The 23,000-nt window shown below is 43.8% G+C and overlaps 1 protein-coding gene across 2 annotated transcripts in view; it reads left to right on the top strand.

The window, feature by feature from the left end:
• LOC146783831 (calcium release-activated calcium channel protein 1) overlaps nt 1–23,000 on the top strand; it is a 92,688-nt gene that overhangs the window by 39,500 nt on the left and 30,188 nt on the right. The gene's annotated exons all lie outside the window — the stretch shown is intronic.

The raw sequence follows: 23,000 nt of genomic DNA, 5'->3' as shown, positions 1-23,000 counted from the left end.
CTACTCTCCAACAAACTTTTTTTTATTTTTTTTTATTTATTTTTTTACATTCATAAAAGTGAAGGGTTCCCCCAAGGGGACTCCAGCCCATTTGCAAATGTTTTACCATCCCAACTCGGGAATCAGTAACTTTTCAATGTTTTTCAACCAGATTACTGTTGCAAAACATAGATGCATCTGTTAATGAAACGTTATTTTGAAGAGGACCCATAAACACACCCCTTTCAAAAAGCAATTTGTTGTGGGTTTCGAAATTTATTTTGTAATTTGGCAATCATCTACCGAATTGCAAAATGGGTTTAGCACATACAAAACAGCTATTTTACAGTTGTAAACCCTGTGAATTGTAAATTGCAGGCGTTGCAACCCTAAAATGGCTTTGTACATCAGGACCTAAATGTGCAATGACAGAGTGCTTTTCAGATGCAATAGTCCCTTGTGTGTTTCCTTACCTAAGAGACTGGCCATAGGAAAGTGTGTGGTATGTATGTATGTATGTATGTATGTATGTATGTATATATGTGTATATATATATATCTATATATTATCTACTGGCGGTCGCCAGTAGATAGTTCTAGTTAGGACCGTGTTTCCATAGGAAATCTGCAACATTCTATTTGGAATAACTTTGGCGCCGGTTGACGAATCCTCGCAAAATTTTCAAAATAGGTGGGGCGCTCCGCTCCGCTCCGCTCCTACCCTGAAAGTCTCGGGGTGATTCGTCAAGCGGAGGCCGAGAAAAAAGGGGGGTCCCAAAACACGTTTTCCCCATGCATTTTTCCATAGGGACTTTTAGTCCAAGGTACAGCCCGAACGGCTGAACAGAATTACTTGAAATTTGGAAGAGAGGTAGTCCTCAGGTCAGGGAAGTGCCTTTTGCAGTTCTGGTGTCAATCTGTTCAGTAGTTCCTGAGAAAATCAAAAGTAAAATCATATATATATATGTGGGCGGAGCCTAACCACACATCTCATCCTGAGATCTGATTGGCTGTCAGCACTTCATCCAAGAAGTGTTGGCAGCCATCTTGGGACCAATATACATGATAGCACCTCATTAAAAAGCATTGCAGTTAATAGAAGGTTTTAAGACTTTAGTTACATTATAAATCATTTGTTGATGGTACCATACTCATTTTAGGAATTGTGGTATGTTCTAAGGGGATTTCACCATGTGAAAAAGCCTTCAGCTGGGATATCATGATTGAGAGAAAAATATTTTCTCATGCTTTTCCCACAGAGGTTTGGAAGGTGATCTATAAGCTAAACTGAGAGCATATTTTCTGTAAATTCACATTATCTTTCTCAGTCATGTGAGAATGAAATCTGACATTCTCAGTAAAACATGTACATCCAACAAGGGCAGAGACTGTCAGTTGATTCCTTTGTGTTCTACTGCAGCTTCCCAGAGTGTTCCAAAGAACAACTAGAGCGCTAACAGTCCTACTTATGATAAACGTATGGCACACCTGAAGCCATCTTGCTTGGATTAAAGTGGTAACTCTTAAAACATTTAATTTAAAAAGGAACAAAATGAGGGGGTTCATTTTTCCATAAAAAGTATGATTAGTGCTGCAGAAAGAAAAATTAGGGCACATTTTGAGTGACTTCTCAAATCCTTTTCTATTTCATTAAACAATTCTGACATGCAGACTGAAACATGCACTTTCAATACCAGCAGCAGTTTTCCCTGGTGAGCAGTAGCTTTACTACAGTGATCTAATGAGCAAAAAGAGTGCTAACATTCTGAATTTATGGCAAATATGTGACACATCTGAATGCCTTCTTGATGGAATCAAAGTAAAAAACTGAAAGTATTTCCTACTGAGGAGACTGCAGTAAATGAGGAAATTAGGAAACTTCATAACAAATAAGTCTCCCAAGATGGCCACCAGAGACAAAAGAGCCCAAATGTAGCCCAAATATCACCCAGATGTAGCCCAAATATAGCCCAATGACAGAAGTGTGCAAAACACTTATTATTTTGTGTTTTTGCAGTGTTATATAGTGCAGACTTGTCAGGTATTGGAGTGCTTTACATGAGCATTGGTTACATCACACAAGAACAAATTCATTTTGGTTGTAGACATGGGGAGATGAAGTGATTTGACCAGAATTACAGAATGTCGAGCTGAAGCAGAAACTCCAACCAGGTCCCCAGTTGCAAAGTCTGCAGTTCTGGAAGTAACACCACATCCTCTCCCCTAAGTGCAACATTTAATCAAGTGGTCAACTGGATAAAAAAACATAACGATAACAAATAATTTAAAAGTGCTTCGTCGCTATTTGAAAACTCAGAAAATATGTCCTTATTTTAGTCTTTTAGAGCACTAACTTTTGATGCCAATAAGACCCTCTCATATGTAATTTCTAAAGGAAATGCTCTAGGTATTACAGTTTTGATTACATCAAGATGACGTCAGGCGTTCCACACTTTTGTAATAAATATAGAATGTTAGCAATCTAGTTGTTCATTAGGATACTGTTGAGAGGCAGAGGCCAGGGGCACGGACTCTGAAAATTGAAGGCAGGTAGGAGGGTGCAAAGGCAACAATTTAACCACACTGAGCAGGCAGGAAGGGCCGTGGCAGCACAACAGACTATGGAGGGCAGTGGAAAGGGGGGCAGGGGCAACAAACCAACAATACAGGACTTGCAAGAGAGGCTGTGGCAATGTAATAGACCATCGTGGGCAGAAGGAAGAGGCAATGGTAGTACAACCATACATGCCAACACACCCGATTCAGCCAGGAAACGTCCAATGTTTTTAAGCTCAAATGGGCTTTATTTTATCTGTCTCCTGTCTACAATCTCCTCTTTTTCAATGTAACTCAAAGGGGAAAATCAATACCCCAGTTTTTTTTCAAAATCTCCCTCTTACCAAGTTCAAAATGTTCGCAAGTATGGTACATTGGATCATGGAAGGAAATGGGGTAGGGACATGGACTTGGATAACAGAGGACAGGAGGGACATGGAGAGGTGCACGAAACTGACCCTGCAGGGCAGGCATCAGGGTTTGCAGCAGCACAATACACCACACAGGGCATGCGGGACGGGAGTGCAGCACAACAATCCATAGAAAGCAAGAGGGAGGGGACAGGACCATGCACATGGACAACAGAGAACAGAGGGGCAAGGGGCAAGAGGCAATGGTAGCTAGCTGACCATATTGGACAGACAGGAGAGAAAGCTGCAGCATAACAGACCATAAAGGGCAGGAGGGACGGATCAGGGGCATTACAATGGAACAGACAAGCCAGGAGGGAGGGAGTAGGGGTCTGCACATGTAAACAGAGGGCTGGGGGAAAGGGGGCAGGGCAGGAGCAGCAAGATGGCCATGGAGGCCAGGCAGGATGGGCACTAGAAGCAAGACACACCATGAAGAGCAACAGTGAGACTGTGATGGCATACACACAGACCATGGAGGGAAGGTGGGAGGGGGTCAGGGGCAGCTAACTGACCACACAGGGAAGGTGGGAGGGGCCATGGCAGCACAGAAGACCATGCATGGCAAGTGGGAGGGTTAGTGGCAGCACAATGGCTATGATGGGCAAGAAGGAGGGTGCAGGGGCATGCACAAAAGACGCTGGAGGATAGAAGGGAGGGTCAGGACCTGTGCACAGACAAAGTTCAGGGGAAGGGGCCTCACAACAGACCGCACAGGGCAGGCAGGAGGAGCAGTTGCAGCACAACAGACCAGGGAGGGCAGAAGGGTGTGGCAGTACAATGGACCATGTGGACAGGAGGAAGAGGATAGGGGCATGGCATGTGGACAGGCAGGGTGGAGGTGGCAGGGACAGGTTACAGTGATCTGACAATGCTAGGCAGGTGGGACGGGAGTGGCTGCTCAACAGAACACTCAGAGTAGATAGGAGTGGCAGGTCCATGGAACATGGTGGGCAAAAAGGATGGAGCAGGGGCATGCACAAAGACATCGGAGGGCAGGGGGAAGGAGAATAGGGGCAGCAAGCTAAGCACAGAGTTTAAGCAGGAGGTCAATGATGGGACATAGAATTGGGCAATGGAGGGCAGGAGGAGTGGACTGGTACATCATACTAAATTGAGGGCAGTGGCAGCACATCAGACCATGCATGGCAGGAGGGAGGAGGCTAGTCCATGGATTCACACAACAGAGGATAGGGAGGAGGGGGATGGGGCAGCAAGCTGACTGTTCAGAGAAGGCGGGTATTAGGAACTTTATTGTTTTTAAAACATGTGTCTGTGTGATCTACTTAAAATATGAACAAGTATGCAGCATTATCTCACTTTTATTCAGGAAGAAGAGGACGTTTGTGACTGTGACTCCGGACTCACTTGGCAGAAACACCCCCTGACCCTCCACCCCCTATCGCAAAATGTAGTGCCTGTGAAAAGGGTAGGTGAACACAGTGTTATATAGAACATAGTCCTGAGAGCATGATTGAAAATGAAAACTAGATATAGTGTATGGTATAAACTATTCACCAAAAAGTGTGATTTAAGATGAACCGGGCGTGAAATATAATTAGGGCTCACGGTTTTATGGTATTTATTTTTTTGCCATTTCCGTCTGTATTTATCCATATTTATTTTTTGGGCTTTTTTTCTGTATTTATCCATATTTATTTTTGCCACAAGCAAAAGGCGACGCTACAGCTAGTATTTTTCCACATTTATTTACACCATACTGCCCCACTGAGAGAAACTCGCACTGCCTTCAGCACAACTCAATTGTGCTGCGACTAAATTCAAATTATGCACTAGACAACAGTAAAATGCTGTCTGAAAAAAAATGAATAACACCCTGGAAAAAGCAAACACTCATAGGGAATGCAAGAATAAGCAAAGCATTTGAACTGTAATCAGAAAAAAACATGGTTACCGTAACGGTTTTAAACTCATTATTCAGAAATCAGTAAGTGATTTTGCCTGAAAAGTTCAAGACATGGCTACAGGACCAGGAAGGGACCCCTTTCAATGTCCATTGCTTATATCCTTTCAAAATGTATGCAGTTTGGTTTAAAAAAGACCACATCCCCAAACACAGAGCCGCATTTTATAAGCTAAAATAATTAAAAAGTTGAAAACTATCATATTAAACGTTTCCACTCTACCCATCAACCAGGTATTGCAGTCCCTTTAGGAATGGCGCACTTACCCACCCTGGGAAAACATTGTTGTTCAAAGAAAGAAGATAAAAAGAAAGTAGCGCTTTCACTGGCAAACTCTGTAAAGTGGCGCTAATGTGTGTGGGTGTAAATAACAGTCTGGCCTGTCTGCTGTCCACTCTGTATTGCTTTATTTAGGTATTTAACTATTTTTTTCTCTCCATTCCGAGGTTTTTCTTTTCAATAGAAAACGGTCAGAAAATGAGGACATTTACAGCCAAAGTGTTCAGCCTTTTTTGGATCAATTTCACAGGGGAACAAATAAAGAAAAGGAGAGGCAAGAGAGAGTACCTTAAGAGCTGCCTCTTGAAATCAGCAAGTAAGCAGGAGCGAGACAGAGACAGAAAGAGATGGAGGCATAAAGAGAGGAGGGCAGCCGCCAGAGGCAGATCAGGAGTAGTGGACACGGTCCTTGCCATGAAGGAAAAGAGACAGCGTTTATTTTTTCTCCGTTCTCTGCCCTTCCCAGAACGGCTGAGCCTTCCTGCAGCATAACAAAAGGCAGAGGGCGGGTGGCCTCTGACTCCAGGCAGGTCAAGTGCAGGGCCATTAGGTAGCGCTTTCGCGTGCTAATGGCCCGTGAAACTTCACTACGGTCGGAATAATGGAAATCCGAGCGCTGCGCTACTGGTGAGAAGCTCGAGGCGCTACAAAAAAAATCTGAAACTTCCACCCACCATTGAGCCCGGTTTATAGTGCCAGCAAATAAAACAGAACTGCGAAACGCTCTAGATGACGCTTTCAGACCCCAGGTGATTGCATTTGATTCTTATAAACAGGAAGTTTGAAAAACAATGTTTGTCTTCGCATGCCCCCGCGAGACCCGTGCCCCCCCACCGTAAAACCAGGGGCCTCTGTCAAATCAAAGGGCACACACACAGCCGCCCCCCCCCCCCAGCACTTCACAGGTCTTTAAAAGACCATTCGCTTGTTAATGGGGCTTTGTTGGTTGTTGGTTGTTCACCCCTTCTAGAGCCCCTGCATCGCCACTCCGACTATTGCTGGAAGAATTAGCACTTTACACAATACTGCCCTGTCAGCTGAAACCCAGAGGCATCGGGTTTTTGCTTGCAGGAATCGGGAGGCGGGAGACTAGCACGGCAACATTTACTCGTATTTTACCGTTTATAAATATAAATACAGACAAAGGAAATATCGATTTCCGTCTGTATTTATATGTATAAATCCGTAAATACGGAAAACCGGGAGCCCTAAATATAATATGCAATACATTGTGCGCAGTGACAGATTCATTGGAGAGTGCGAGATAGCACAGGCACTAGCGCGTGCTATGCGATATGCGCCTTGGAGTGTAATATGCACAGGGCAGTGTTGTGTAACCTAACTAGTCTCTAAAGTTGTAATATAAAATATGTGCTGGGGAGTGTAACGTTGCATATGCACTGTAACAAAGATATGGATCCCAGATTGTAATATGTATGGCATAGCACTGTGAGTTATAACATAGGCATCGAGGAAGGCACGTTAGATGGGGCAATATAACCCGTGCGAAGACAAGTGTGGCATGACATATTCACGGGGGTGGTGTTACAGTGCACATGGGCTAGAGAGTGTCATAGCATATGCACTAGCTAGTGGAATACAACACAGAGGTGTGTGGCACTCAGCAGGCAATGGTGGGTGTAACACAGCATTGGGCTCTGCCAGGAGCGCGCTGTGACTCTCAAGTGATGTTCGTCCCCTTTCCAGAGAGTAAAATAAAAAGTATTACACATCCAGCAGTGGATGTGTATTTTATTAATGGTGAGGGGGGATTCTTGCATAGTTTTGGTCGAATTTTTGTCGAATCCCCTTTGAATGGCTTGGTGTGCATGTGTATTAAATGTGCCCGTCAATAGCTACCCATGTTTGTATAAATAAACGACAAGGGTGTCTGCCGGGATTAGGCACGGTAGGGCATCAGACATGTCAGAGCTTCACTAGTGGTGTAAATACATTCCACATGGATTCATTGTATGCATAGTCGCCTTTTAATGAATATCACGCAAATCGTCATGGTGATAGGTACGTACGGTTTGTCCAGCATGTCCTAGGTGTGTCTATAAATATATATTTTTTTTAAATAATAAAAAACAGTGGCCGGCCCTGGGGATTGGGGTCAAAAAAATATAATTAGGAGACAGGCCCTGGGGGATGGGGTCATCAGGGCCAATAAATTAGAAGAAGAAGGGGAACCACACAGCCCCCCTTCTTAAAAAATTAAAATAAATAAGACTGGCATCGTGCCGGAGGCGACGCCCCCTCCTTGCAGCACTCTGCAAACACGCCCCCTGGCGAATTGTAAGTTGGGGAATTAATTCCTCTTCAATACTGAGGGTCAACTAGCCCAACAGGCATCTCCAGTATGCGCCAGGGAGCTGCGCTGCAGACAGGTGTTCTGATGCCAAGCCCCTTTTTACACCTCTCTGCAACGCAGCTCTGTGGTGTTAACATGTGCAAAAGCGCCCTGTGGCCTGTTTTAAGAGGTAGTTTTAATCCCCCTGCCCTATTATATACTAGGGGCTTACAGAGGTGGTCATGCTAATCACAGGGGGACCCCAACGCATAATGTTCCCTAGTGTATGTAGGTGTTTTCACTGTATTCTAAGTGTCTTTTAACATATCCCTGGCTCTAGGACTGGTTAGTCAGACTCAGTTACCACCAGTATCCATCTGAAAAAGTTGAGGGTACAGGATGATTTTGCAACAAGGCTTCTTTCTGCTCTTCTTTTTGTTCTTTCTGCACGTTATCCTTCTTCCTGCACTTTTCTTCGTCTTTGAGGACTTCTGTTGCTTCTTTCTGCACTTCTTTTTTTTCTTTCTGTGCATTTTTTCTTCTCATGTCCTATCTCTGTAGGCATAGTTGGAAATTAGCATTTAAAAAAACCTCAGAAATTCACTGAAAAAAACCATAGGTTTCAGGGGTGTTATAGTAAGCAGGACTTTTCACTTGTACAAAACCATTGAAATTCCCCCGTTATAGTTAGTTCAGTTAACTATAACTCGCGCGCCCGCAATGCACTGCTGATGACGTCACATATTACATCACTGATGACATCACTGATGACATCTCAAATGACATCACTGATGACATCATCCTTGTGATAGAGTGGCAGACCTCCTCTCACCCTTATGTAACCTTTGATACACACATTCAAAAATAGAGACTACAATTTTCTAAACAATGGACATACCAGTTACAACAACCTCTTCAGTAATTCTAAGCTCCACATACACAGCCACTCATTCACCAACAGTCCTATACAGTCACTCATACATGTACTCACTCATCATATGTACTCATGTTACACAATGCCACTCATCCATAGAGTTACTCACACACATAGTCACTCATGCTAATAAAGAATCAAACCTACATTTACTTGCATATACAGTTATACACACACCACCACACTTACTTCTACGGAAATTTACACATACTTAGTCTTTTAAACAATCACTTATAGAAACACATACTTATTCATACAGGAACTCTTTCAATCTCTCACTCTCACATATACTCACTTATATACACCAATAGTCACATATACTAGTTTAAAACATATGTAGTTACTCATAGAGACACTATTGAGACAGTCATTCACTCACTAACACACCCATACACACACTCATCCACCCATACAGTCCTGCACACATGCTGTCTTCAACACATACAAACAGTGAGTCACTCATTCATGCAACTATGCACTACGTAATACCCCCCACCGAATCATGCAGACACTCAGACTGATACTCAAAAAACCAACTAATAACCTATATAGACACCCATGTAGCTACTCCCCAACCCATGCAGCCACTTATACACAAAGTGAGAGACTGATACAGATATTTACATATTTAAACATTACTCACTAAGCCATGTATTCACTATGATACACTTAATCAGTCAGTTACACAATCAATTTTTCAAAAACAAATCATCCATTTAGACACTTGTATACCCATTTATTCTTCCATCGACCTTGAGATATACATATATAAAACATATTTAATTTTCAAAAAAACACACATTCACTGGATGATGTCATCAGTGATGTCATCAGTGATGTCATTTGAGATGTCATCAGTGATGTCATGAGTGATGTCACTGACCATGTCATGAGTGATGTAATATGTGACGTCATCAGCAGTGCATTGCGGGCGCGCGAGTTATAGTTAGCTGAACTAACTATAACGGGGGAATTTCAATGGTTTTGTACAAGTGAAAAGTCCAGCTAACTATAACACCCCTGAAACCTATGGTTTTTTTCAGTGAATTTCTGAGGTTTTTTAAATGCTAATTCCTAACTATAACGTGCCTGAAACGTCATGTGATCAAGGCTCAGGCGAGCCGAAACGCGTAATGGCGACAGAGGAATAAAGGATATTCACTTTTGCACAAAGAACTTGGGTCCGTGTCCATCTCTTCAGGAGAGCCGCGTGTTTGAAGGCAGCGGAGGAATACTCGTGATATATATATATATATCACTTTGTCAGCAGTAATGTGCTGCTGTGTGCACATAACATTGCACAAAGGAGTGACGAATGCTGTGGCCAGAAGACCTTTCTACACTTACTGTAGCGCTTCTCACGTTGCGAGTTACAAACATGCGTTTGGGTCTCAACTACTGGTAGCTTCCAGCTAGTGTCAAAGGCTTGTTATCCAGCCACACATCTGAAGACCAGTTGTTCAGCCCATGTGAAGTTATAGTTCCTCTCCTGTAGAATGGGCAGTACCCAAGAAAAGATCTAACTAAGCAGTGGAAACGGACCTGCGCCATTTCACGCTGCAGGCTCTGCGGATAGAAAGAGGAAACCACTTTGCACAAGTCGTGCGTGTGGACTCTTGCTTCGAAAGCATTTTAACTCTTTACAGTCGGTGACCTGCAGCCATGCATTGATGGAGAGTTTATGGTCCTTACGCGCAATTAAACTGCATTTTTGAGAGAATTGTGGATTGAGCATGCTAGCAGCCCGTGACTGCCGACTTTTCTGCATTTTGTGGTTTTGCACCCATACCAATCCGTATAATCAATTCACCTAGAACGTTTACTTTAAGTAATGTTTTATCTGGTTCTTACTTCACGTCATTGTCTTTGCAGCAGGTGTTACATTAAATGAGTATCGCTTTCAGATTTTACTTGCAGATATTGCATCATGTATGAAATATTTTTATAACGTTTATTATTCACCACGCAAAGCTTACTTATTATGTATGTACAGTAACAGTAGTTGTTTTAGACGCTGGGTCAGTCTATTGCTTACAATTAATGGACATCAATTGCTTCTTGTTAGATGACTTTCCTCTCTTCTGGTGTTGATCCTGCCCATGGGGCATAGATTATTCACCATCCTTTTGATTGGATAATTTATATTATTCCACTGCTTACATACGTATTTTTTCATTGTTTTCAGCACTCGATGGGAGTGCATGTGTTCATGTTCTAGATGTTGTGTACTGCTTTTCCCACTCAGTTTCCAACATGCTTGCTGTTTTTCTTGCTTGTATCTGCTGGTTCCACACCCAGAGCATTTTTTTAACCCCTCCACCTACCTCCTCGTTGCTTCCCCATGCACTCCTCTGTGCTTATTTCACCCGCAATCCCTTCCCACAAAATAACCTCCTCCCATGTACCCCTCCCCCACCCCCATTTTTTTTTTTTTAGGGCCCAGGCCGCTCCTCCTGTATAAAATAAATCATTAAAACAGCACAATGTCACACTTTTTAATTTGCCGCTCCAAGATGGGCATCCCCTATCTTGCAACAGTAAATTAAAATAACCAAAATGCCCATCGCATGATGAGGCATACATTCACGTGTGTTGACTCTAGGGCCGCACTAGTGTAATGGCACATGTATGCATGCATAATGAAGTATGCATCACTCTTTCCTTTACCGATTCTGTTCTGCTAAAGCAGTAACCTTTTCCTTTTGGCTATGTCGAACAATATCTGCAAATTAGCAAAGCTTAGAGGCCGCATTGGCAAAGCCTAAGAGCGAAACCTATTTGCTTTGTGAGTACCTGTTGTTCATATGACTGTGAAATTTCACTGTTTGCCGTTTTTACTTGATTGCACATCATTTGTTTGCTAAAGTTAATGCCATTGTATAGGCCTCACCTTCCTGTTTGCCGCTCCTCCTTAACCGTGAAGATATTTCACGTAAGCAATGGCCCTTTCCCAACTCCCTGAATACATGAACATATATATATACATTATCATTTGTGCTTAAACAACGGAGGATGTGCGCTTTAGTACCTGTATTTATTTAGAATTAGAAACCTGTTTGAACCAATGAAATCTCCCGCAAGTGAACCTAGGACTGTTAATCCTCATAAGTGTCCAATGATACCTAGCTGCAGGCAGTGGTGCGAGTTGCTGAGTCCCTCAGCCTGAAAAGCCTCTCAGAGATAGGAAGTCTTCTTCCTTATTTCGCAGCCCATGGCAATACAATTCTGGTGGCTGCAATGCCTGCCATGAGATCACTCTACTTGGTGCATATCTTGGTGACCCTGTTCCCGGTGAATCATGTCAACTCTTCCCACTTGTACTACAGCTGCTTTCTTTGTTATCCCTGAACTGTTCCTATGAGGTCCGGTCTAGGTGATCTACTTGGCTGCAACTGGAGAGTTGTCTCTAGGTTGGCCAGTATTTGTGGCCAAATGTTCTTCACCCTTGGGCAGTCCCACAGCATACATCTCTACATGCCCTCTATTCTGTCTCTAGCATGGCTGGGTCTGTGAAGCTTTTTGTCTTTTTTGGATGCTGGTGAAGAACCAATATGTAGTGTGCAAATCAGTTCAAGAAATTAGTCTTGTATTGGCATGTCTGGAGGTGTTACGCAATTTCACATTTATGAAAAATGTCTCATTGTATCATTAATCTGTAGCTCGGAGTGTAAATTTAGAAATCCCAATATGTCCTGTTGTCCGCATACGTTGTTCAAGCGCGAACATTGCGTTCTGGGCGCCAGCTGAGGTGCATTAAATCTATGTTGGACACCAATGTGGAAACAGTAACTCCATGATCAAGAGTGTGAAATACTGGACCAAGCAGGAATTTGCACCCACAGACCTCGTATTGCAAAACTGCTTCCCCTTTCTGGCGAAGAGTGTACAGTTTCATCACTCCAACATTGGGTATTGTGTTACCTAAAATTAGCTCTGCATAGTCATGCTTTGAGTTCCTTATAATAATTTGATAAACTAGCGTTTTACTCTTGTTTTCGTTTGAGAGAATAATAGTGTAAAGGGGTATGAAAGCAAGTCTTGTATTCACCTAAAAGTGTGTGTATTTTTGTTTCAGATAGCATGACATGTAAATGTTGAGATGTATTTTGGCTCGAAAGGCCTTCTTCAGGTCACACACACATTAGCAGCTCCAGTTCCCTGGTATTTTGTTTGCTCTGTGCTGCATCTGGCATTCATCTGAACGTTTCCATCTTCATGCAAGGACCGGCTTCTGCAAATCCACTACTCCATCCACATCGTTTGTTGGCGAATCTGCAGTTACTATTTTTTGTTGTAAGAGTCATGCTATGGTGGGGTTGGCAGTTCGCTTTTTTGTTTGTTTTAGGAGGTGGAGAGTTTTTCTACTTGATGCTCAGAAGCTGCCATTAAACACTACACAGAGGACTTGGTGTTGAGTTTATAACTAGAATCAAGCAGAACTTAATGTGGGCTTAGGTTATTGAGCGTATGTAGACTGCTGCATTCTTCTCACTGGATGGACATCCCCTGTAAAACAAACAAGCATTGGCATAGGCAATAGGTCTCGCCTTCGGGAACTTATAAGTGTTTAGCCATGCAACAGTTGCATAACTAAATACTTATAAGGTCCCAAAAGCGAGACCTATTGGCTATGCAATGCGGCCCTGCGGCCGCGAAAGTGAAAAGCAAACGCAATCAGATCAAACATCAAAGCGGCCGCGAAAGTGAAAATTATCGCGATAAAGCGCGGCGCGCGCGCGCACAAGCACTGTAGCTCTAGGCTGACCTGGTAGCACTTTTTGGAGCTCTCTCAATAAGTCTCGCCAGACCAGTGCATGCGCTGGATCAGGCGAGACCTAAAAAGGGGGGGGGGGGGGACAGGTGGGTCGCCCATAAATGAAGGCAAACCATTGCAAAGGGGTGGGGGCACATAGGCCACACACAAAAATCCGGGTCACGATTTGCCCCATTCCCAGGATGCTTTGCCATTCATTGTTCTGTTTTACCCCAAAACAGTGAAGAACACCAGCTCGTTTTTGGGAAGAGGAGTGCTTCAAAAAAAATCTAGCGGAGGATGAGCAGGGGCATGGATGCAGTGCTTAATTTGTAAAAGGATAAGTGCCGGGGCTCTCATTGGGAGGCCACTGCAGCTTGCACCTCACATAACCCATTTCCGTGCTGCCAATGACATTACATACACAGCTACTAACCTTCACCCTCCTACAAGTGTGACAAGTCAGACTATTCCAGCCCCCCAAAGCCAGAAGAATGGCTCGGGAGGCAGGTATTAGTCACTGTTAATGTAAATTGAACGAATAAACCGCTGTTGTTGTGTTAATACCGAAATTAGCAGGACAACGCCACCATGTGGCAGACGATCATAGCCCCGGTGCTGACAACAAGGTGCCCGTGCGGAGCACCGGAAAGTACAGGCTCAAATTAAGCACTGCATGGATGTCATTTGGGCGGCTCTGTGGGCCGCATTTGCACGGCCCTTGCGACCCCTATCCTAAGATATTACAAAGGCACCGCCAGAAGCGTTAAAACAGGGCTGTTATGAGCTTTTTGTAAAATTATTTGTAACCTTCAGCTGACACTAACAAGTGACTGCCAGAAATAAATTCAGCAGTGAAACGGAACTGGACATAAACCAAATGTTACCTTTTGTGACCTGGGTCACGGGCTGAGCTGCTTTTTTGCACGGTGCATCTCCAGTAAGAACCCAGCAGGGTGCCTTTAAAATCAAAAGAACAAACTTGCAACATAATTTTGTTTTTGCTGGTTGTGAGAGCCCGGTAAAAAGGTTTCTGGATGTCTCCGGGCATGTCAGGGAGAGGGGAAGGCAGAGAGGACAGAAAAAAGACAAGTTAACAGAGGACACGGGAGCAGCAGAGAGATCAGAAAAAAGGAAGACACAACAGATGGGTGAGGCACAGAGGAACAGGTTAATGTGTGTGCTTTTGTGTGGGAGTGAGAGCGGGAGAGAGTTATAGAGAGCGAAAGAAAAATAAAGAAACCGCAGAGAGATGGAAAAATGGAGCGATATATGTTGGAGAGAGAGACAAGAGAAAAGTTTAAGACCGGCAAAAAAGAGACGTCTGACAGGCCGATGGAAAGGCAAAGATTTGACAGTCAGAAAAATTCGAAAGGCACAAAAGAGAAATAGAGGGGAGACTGGTGTGAGAATGGGTGAAAAAGGGAGAGCCGAGAAAAGACATAGCAAAGAGGGGCGACAGGTGAAAAAGAGGCATCTAAGAGATAGGTAACCAAGATAGAGTAGGAGACCGGTGTAAGAATGGTGATAACGTATGGTGCGAGAGATCTCAGAGAGAAACCAGGAAAGAGGGCTTAAAAGAGAGGGGGTACTGGAGACAGGGGAGGAAATAACTGAGATGTGAGGGAATGCACAAGTGAGAAATAAGGTATAAAGAGACTGCTGGGAGTGGGGTAAAGGGAGGCGATCTAGAGGGAAGTGAAACCGGTAAGAGGCAGCTAAGAGAAGTGAGTAAAGAGAAAAGGGAAAGGTAGATAATCTAGAGAGAGAGAGAGAGAGGTGAGAAAGAGATAGAGGTCTGAGACGAGAGAAATAATAACGAGTCAGGTGAGAGACGCATTTAAAAAGAGATAGCTGAGAGAGAGGGTGCGAGGGAAGAGACTGGTGGAAAAAACTTCGGTGGAAAAAACTTTGTTCGGAGACAAAGTAATGGATAGTTTAAGGGGAAAAGGAGAAACTGATGCGAGCCCCTAGAGAGGGAAACAGGTGAGAGAGTGAGGGTTGATAAAGAGGCAGCAGTTTAGATAAAAATAGCTTAGAGAGGTTGGGAGAATTGATAGGTGCTATGTAGGTGGCAGACACAGCTGCAAGAGAGGGGAGCCAGGTGAGAGTAGAGACAAAAATGGAGCACATTGAGAGAGAGTTGGGAGGGGAAGACATATGAGTGCATTAATAGAGACGCAGATAGATGAGGAACAAATAGCTGGACTAGAAGCTGAGACCGATGAGAGGAAGATGATAAAGACACAGTAACTGGGAGAAGGAAACAGTAGAGAGAACGTTGAGAAAAAGAAAAGAAGGGGGTGATAAAAAGTTGACAAAGCTGAAGAGAGACAGAGAATGTGAATAACCGGGTTGCTAATGAGAGATGTTAGAAAGAGACAACTAGGATAGATTAGGGCATGTGGGAGATACAGACAGGCAAATGTGCAGCAGACCGGTAAGAAAGAGATGGCTGAGGAAGTGAGACAGGTGGGAGACATGAGAAAGGGATGATAAAGAGATAGAGCAGTAGGAAAAGGGTAACTGAGATGGAGAGGGAGACGGGTGAGATAGAGAGTTGGTAAAGGCACAGCAATAATTAACAAGCATTGGCATAGCCAATAGGTCTCGCTTTTGGGACCTTCTAAGTATTTAGTTATGCAGCACAATATCCTTGGTGCAACAACATTAACTGTTGCATGGTTAAACACTTATAAGGTCCCAAAGGTGAGACCTATTGGCTATGCCAATGCTATTCTTTTTTTTTGTTTGTTTCGAGTAGAGCGGGTTAGCCAGGTCCAAGAATATTTCAAATGAATACTAACGTTAGCCCATCAGTAGTAAGACACTTTCATTTGAAAAGTTATATCTGCACTCCAACCTACTGGGATGTTAAAACCGTGATTACAGACCGGGAGAGAAATAAAAGACAACATTTGGGAGCTAAGTTTTATTTTGCATTTTATGTGTGCCCAGTGAACTTTGGCATTAGCCATTCCAGGCTTTTCAATAGCCTATTGCATTGTGGGGCTCGTAGTTTTCCTTTCAACACTCATTATCGTCTCAAACCCTCAGTGTGCAAAGTTCTGCTAAAGTGCAAGAATTGTCTCAAGGTGTTAAACAGGACAGACTCCTTGTCAACTATGTTTTAACATTTTACAAAGCTGTCTACCTCATGTCAAAAACTGCTCATCGCAAAAAGTAAACTCTGCATAGGTATTTTCTGAGGGCTCATTCTCATTCATATAATGCATTAAAGTAAGCATTGGCAATGAGAAACGTTTTGCCTTGTGTACTGAAGGTTTTACACAGAGCTTCACAACCAAGGTAAAAGGTCGGAGGCGGCCGCAGTGCAACATTCCTCAACACAAGCATTAAAAATGCAATAGGTCTCGCCTTTTATTAAGTTAAAGCCATTTGCTTTGCTATACAATACCATTAGCAAAGCAAATAGCTTTAACTTAATAAAAGGCGAGACCTATTGCATTTTCAATGCTTGTTTTTTATTACTATCGGGATTTCACACTGATGTGTCTCAATCTCTCTTTTCGATGTTTACGATTCTTTTATTAATCTATGCAGGCTGCGCCCTCCAGTTCAGTGTTCGTGGAGTGAATGCACCCCATGATATCAGCATTTCCACTTAAAGCAAGAGGCAATGTTAAGGGATACAGCTTCATAAATGTTTTTTTCTAACATACCAATAAAATGATTATTACAAATATATGTTGATGGACTAATCCGAACGAGAGGGAGCTTGCGATCCAACGGTGGAGACACAGTCAGTAAAATAGGAGCTCAATGTCATAGCAAGAGTCTACGATGGTTTGGGTCAACTTCGTTTTACCCAAAAATATGATTCCAGCGTGCACGATTCCTGTGTGTAAGAATTAACCAACTTAACTTAATCCCATATTTAAGACTCAATTAATTCTTTAAGGTCATTGAAACAAGCCAGAAACGGGACTGCCGCTATGCGAGACTCTTTTTCGTGTTCGCTGAGAATCACTGAATGTGCGAAGCGAAGATAAGCTATGAACTATTAACAGATGCGCAGTACTCCATTGGTGGCTTCAGAGAGCAGAGCGACTAACAAAAACGCCATCTTTAAATTGTGCTTCTCTGCGCCTTTGTAATAGCATTATGTCGAAAATGAACTTTTGAGCCTAGTTGGATAAATATTTTAAGCACTTTTTCAGGGAAGTGGACAAACGCTGCCACTATCACTATTTGCTTAAAATACGCCAAATATTTTAGGTGAAAAGAGTAACTGACAGGTTTTTTTTATTAAAAGGGCACGTGGAGGTTAAAATCGAGAGCGTGTGACACGGTTATGGTTGTTAAAGCACAACAAACTGGAGGACAAATATCAGATGCCTGTCAAAATTAGCCCCCCTGTTTTTGCACGTGGACAACGCTGTTTTAGTTTTTAGGTCTCGCCTGACCCAGCGCATGCGCTGGTCTGGCGAGACTTATTGAGAGGGCTCCAAAAATTGCTACCAGGCCAGCCTAGAGCTACAGTGCGGGTGCGCGCGCCACTTTTACCGCGATTACTTTCACTTTAGCTGCCGCTTTGATGTTTGATCGCTATCGGGATCACTTTCACTTTTGCGGCCGCGTGGCCGCTTGGCATAGCCAATAGGTCTCGCTTTTGGGACCTTATAAGTGATTAGTTATGCAACTGTTGCATGGCTAAACACTTATAATGTCCCAAAGGCGAGACCTATTGGCTATGCCAATGCTTGTTCCCTAGTGTTGGTAGAGCTCAGGGAGAGCAACCGTGTTGTTTCCGTTCTGTGCTGCTTCCCTTCCGGGGCGGATGTTGTGGTCCCGATCCTTCCACGTGTGTGCTGTTATTTGTGGTTCGGGTTACTTGCCGAGATGGGGAAAATCAAACATGTTCGCCAAAAACTGCACACCGCGGCCGTTCGACTAGCAGGGGAGAAACTGGCGGGGGAAGAGCCTCTGGGGAGCCAAGAGGAGCAGGAACTAACAAAGTAAAATGAGTAAAAACTCAAAGGGACAAAAAAACAAGAGTGTATCAGATAGGTTAGGAGAGAGAGAGTGTGAGAGAGAGACAGAGACACACACACAAGATGGTTGACAAAGGAGGACAGAGATGTAGGAAAAGAGTTGAGAGGAACAAACCTAGAACCACAAAACTTTGCCAAAAAAAAGTTTGCTTTTAATCTGAGTCAGTAGCACAGTTGTACCTTCCTCTATTATTTGATGATGGGCATGTATTCTGCACAACTTTTCGAAACCAAAGGCAGGGTCCCAGTCTTTGTCAATGTGCACTTTTTTGGGGGGTGTCTAGTGCCACCATAACAATCAACTAGATTCCTAAAAAAATACTCTATAAACATACATACCAATATTTCCAAACATAAGAGGTAGATGGTGAAAATTATCAGGGGGAATTCATTTTCACAAATGGCTAAGGCAATAGTAGGGAGGAGACAGCTAAAAAAAAAAAAGCCTGTTTGGCTTTAAAAATCATGAGTATTCTGCCTAAATTGCTGACGTGTATGAATCAAGCACTGGTGTGAACTGACAGTCTGTATCCGCACTGGAGAGAGTGCAGCAGTAAAAGACGGAAGAGTTTTTAAACTGCAGCTCCATGTTTCACTGCTTGTGGACTGCCCTGCCTTTGGAGGGTGCATAAGGGACTCCCAGTGACTTTCCTTATCCCCTTGAGAGTGCACCAGGTACATGATACTTCCTACTTGGCGCAATATGGTGCAAGCTAAAGGGCTAAGGTTTTGAATGGGGCACGCCACCAATGAAAGGAGGGATGGCCCCCTTGACATTGGACAAAAGTGGAAGGTGCACCCGAGCTATGGGCCTTAAACAAAGGGCTCTTCATGCATCTGCAGCCCCTTCTATTTAGCATAAGTGTCTGGTTGAACAGAATGTTGTAGGAGATTGATGGGTGCATATGCTGCGATAAAACACAATATCCTTTGACATATGTGGTTTGGGTGCTAATCTTTTCTTAAAGTTAAAAAAAAAAATGCAATATAATAAAACAGTCTAGGTTTGGATGACGCATATGGGGGGTGCAGGCCTTGTTTCTGATTCTCTGTAGGGGATCTGGCCTTGGTTTGAAACTGGACTCTGTTGCTTGCTTGCATTCAGGGATTGGTCGGGCCCCCTGTGAGAGCGTCACTGAAGCCTGTTCACTGATGCATACTCAGTGGGACCCACCGAGTATGCTAACTGCACTCGCTCTTGGGAAGTTATTGAATTCTTTGTGTTTTGTCCCCTGGTGGCCTTCTTACCTGGGGATTTTTCAAGGCTTTAATTGACCATTTACAGCCATGTTTAAACTAACGTAGATTGCAATCACCTCTGATGTAGATCCAATAAGTCCAAGCAAAGTGCTAGTCATGTGGTCTGTTACATGATTTGTTTAACTTTGCATCTGACCACCTGTTGTAGCTGTGGAGGTGATATCTATGCCTCTTGGTAGAATCCTAGTTGAAATACAGATGGCAACTAAAACGGAAATGTGTCTGCCTTTGTAGCTGTTGTTGGTTTTTTTCAGCCTTGCCATTTTTGTTTCGTTTGCAACTGCAGTGAAGTCACTTCTAATTATGTAACCAGAGTAAAATGTCATGTGACATCACTTCCTAGGATGATAGGTAAAAGTTCATATGATGTCACTTCCAGTGATGTAATTGGTGGTCAAAGGTCAAGTGATGTCACTTGCACTACCCCTGGGGTTTTGGTGAATCGACGTCCATGAGCAGGGGACGCCATTAGGCAGGGAATTTACCGCGGGTCAGCCACTAGCATGAAGCGTGTGCCGGTGAAGGGACCGGTTATTGAGTGGTCCCAAACATTTCATCCTTGTTCAGCCGACCGAGCAGAAGGCAACGGATGAAGAGATTAGTCCCAGAATGTCTGCCACGCATAATTAAAATGGTTTGGAGAAAGAACCTTCCTTTCTAAGGTTTCTCCCTGTGGAATTCCTTTCGGCTGCCCCTTCATCTGGGCTCGTGAGCTTTAGGGGAGTTTTGAAGGCTCAATCTATTAAGATGCTTCATGACGTCCACCCCACCTGCTACTTACAGCAAGCACAGAGAGCAAACATAACTAGAACAACTTTACCTTGGCACACAGAGGCATTGCTTTGGTGTCGTTTAATAGGTGTGCGGTATTGTCATGTCATAAGAACAACAAGAACACGTGTTACATAATAATAGGGCAATTTGTATGGTCTGTCTGCGTAATTTGACCGCTCCTTTCTAGTGCCCAGAATAGGCATAAACAGGAGGTGACTACCCTCTCCCGCGCGGGCCGCCTGGTGTCAGAGCAGCCAATGAGCGGGCGGGGTTGTTTTGCTGTCGTCATCAGAGCTATATTTACCGCTGTGAGAGGATCGAGGCCGCAAGGAGGCGGTCTGTTTCGACGCACGTGGCTATTTGCGGATTTAGTGTCGCAGTGTAAATAGTGTCCACAACTCACTGTATTGTGTGACCCACGTAAGCTGAAACTCCAGAAAACCCGGCGACCAACTGTTCAAACCTTCTGTTGGAAAACGGCGAAGATCGGGGTGCAAGTGGGCCGGGTCGCAGCCCCTGCAATAATTAGAAACGGGTAAAACACTCATGAATTTCTGAACAATTCATTTATAAAACGCTGAGGTAATTCATTACTGCGATTTGTTTCCTGTTTATATTTCACATGTTTTACTTCATCTGCATTCCCTAAGAGTGCTGGCCATTTCCCGGATGTTGGATTTTTTTCAATGTCACGAACATATTACTCTACTATTGGGCATTCTTTGAGCGGAGTCGCCTCCGATTGTTTATAACTGGCCACGACTGAGCGCTCTGGATTAGTGGATGAAGCCAGTGTGAGGTTCTCACTGTGCCTGTCAGGGGCAGAAAGGTGTTCAGTAAACATGATCATTCACTCCTTGGCCTCTCTACAGAGAGCACAGAGCGAAGTGCGAACTATGGTCGCGTTATTCTGTGCAAATGTGTGTGTAGGAGGTACGCAGTTGTCAAAATATTGACAGACTGAAAGTAAAAGAAAATGCAGGTGAGTAGGTGTGTTGAGTGTTGAAGTGCTGACCTGAAGCAGATTTGAGGAAGTGCTTTCAGGAGTGAGTAAAAAGAGGATGCTGAGGGGAAAAGAGATGAAGTGTCTGAAATGTAGGTGGAGGAGATGTGGAGGGAAAAAGGCATTCATGTCTAACACAGAGTGAACATAACACGAGTGATTGAGACCCTCTATAGACCACTACCCGTTCCTCAGGCCTCAGTAATGTTTGATTCACAGTCTCATAATTTCAGAATTGAAATGTGTTCTATATTTATTATGTAGAACAAAATCCATGTTACTCATTTATCTTAAAATCTATCAATTCGGATTTTTAAAAGCAAGGCTAATCACCCGTGAGGGTATCCAACGGCCATTGACAGAACCAATAGCCTTTGCTGGTTTTAGATGTACGTCCGCTGTAGTGATATCTATCTGGATGCAATAAGAGAACGTTCAGATAGGAACCAAAATACTGGTCAGATGGCTCACTATGGGAAGCACAGAAATTAATTTTACAAGTTTAAGCTACTTTCTTAATTACACAGGCCACGCCCCCTTTGGCGGGACCCACCCACTTTTTTTTCCTCACTGAAAGCCCTGGACTGGTTACCAGTGCGCTCCAGCATGTAAATCAAGACTGGCCTCTGGTCATGCGCACTTTGCCACCCTGACGAGAGCTACACTGAAAATGTCTGGGGGTTTGCGGGCGGCAAAACTTTACTTGCTCCAGATTTTAACACCAAGTACTAACGAGTGCCACAAGATTCACTAATAATATCCACCCCTGCTTCCTTTCCATGCATCTGGAGTGCGCCCCCTAAAATTAATTTTCACTTTAAGATTGTTTCTCTGTTCACAACACTGAAGCAAGCTTGAATCTCGCAACCATCTGTAGACCTCCAGTGTCTTTATAATGTACATTTTTCCTTTGGGCTTGACCACCTTCCAAATGTTTTTCCCTGAAAGGGGATCAAAACACGAGTTTATGCTTTGTAGCACATGGCATAGACCTTGATAAAGTGAGAGACATACACCTGCCTTCTAGCTTCCTATCATGAACAGGCATCGGTTTCCAAAAGTTCTCCAGACTTAAACTGTGTGTTTCTGTCCTCTGCAGCAATCGCCAAGCCTAAATGTTATTCTTCTGTGCGTTAAATGTTTCCCTTGTTATTGCCCTTAATGTCTGCTTCAAGCTTTTCTGCCTATAGAAGTTTTTAGGTCTCGCCTACGCAGCACGCATGCGTTGCATAGGAGGAGACCTCTTGGAATCTATTCCCTTTTTAGGCCAAAAATGTGCACGCATTGCATTGCTTTCAATGGCAACGCGTGCACGTTTGGCGATTCCCTTGCGGGAGCGAGCTTTAAAACCATCTGTTTGTAATTAACTTTCAAACAGATGGTGCCCTTGCTCGCTCCCGCAAGGGAAACGCTTTGTGGGCTCTCGGCCGCACTCCCCCTCCCCCTCAGCGTCTACAGACCAGCAGGGGCGCAGCTATCAGCCCTGCGGCGGCACCAGGCTTTCAGAGGCCCACAGAAACCCAAAAGCTTTACTCTTAAGCGTTGATACGGTCTCTGTATGAAAAGAGATTTAAAGTGGCCGTCTAGCAGAGCTCTTAGTGCTTATCTCTGATGTCATAGTAAGGCCCCTCTGTGACGTCACGCTCGGAACCTAACAAAGCCGCCTTCAGAGGGTAACAGGCCGGACCCAAAAATGGTGGATTCCTTTGTGACGTGGAAAGAAAGGAGTAAGGAGTAGGTCATAATCCTTTTCTGTGCACGACGACTGTTTGCTTTGAAGTTGGCTGCATTTTTTAAAGTGTACATAAAATCACTTAATC

This window comes from Triturus cristatus, chromosome 11, assembly GCF_964204655.1.
Source record: "Triturus cristatus chromosome 11, aTriCri1.1, whole genome shotgun sequence".
Classification (NCBI taxonomy): Eukaryota; Metazoa; Chordata; class Amphibia; order Caudata; family Salamandridae; genus Triturus; species Triturus cristatus.
Note: the sequence above shows the minus strand (reverse complement) of the source record. Positions and strands in the feature narration are given on the sequence as shown.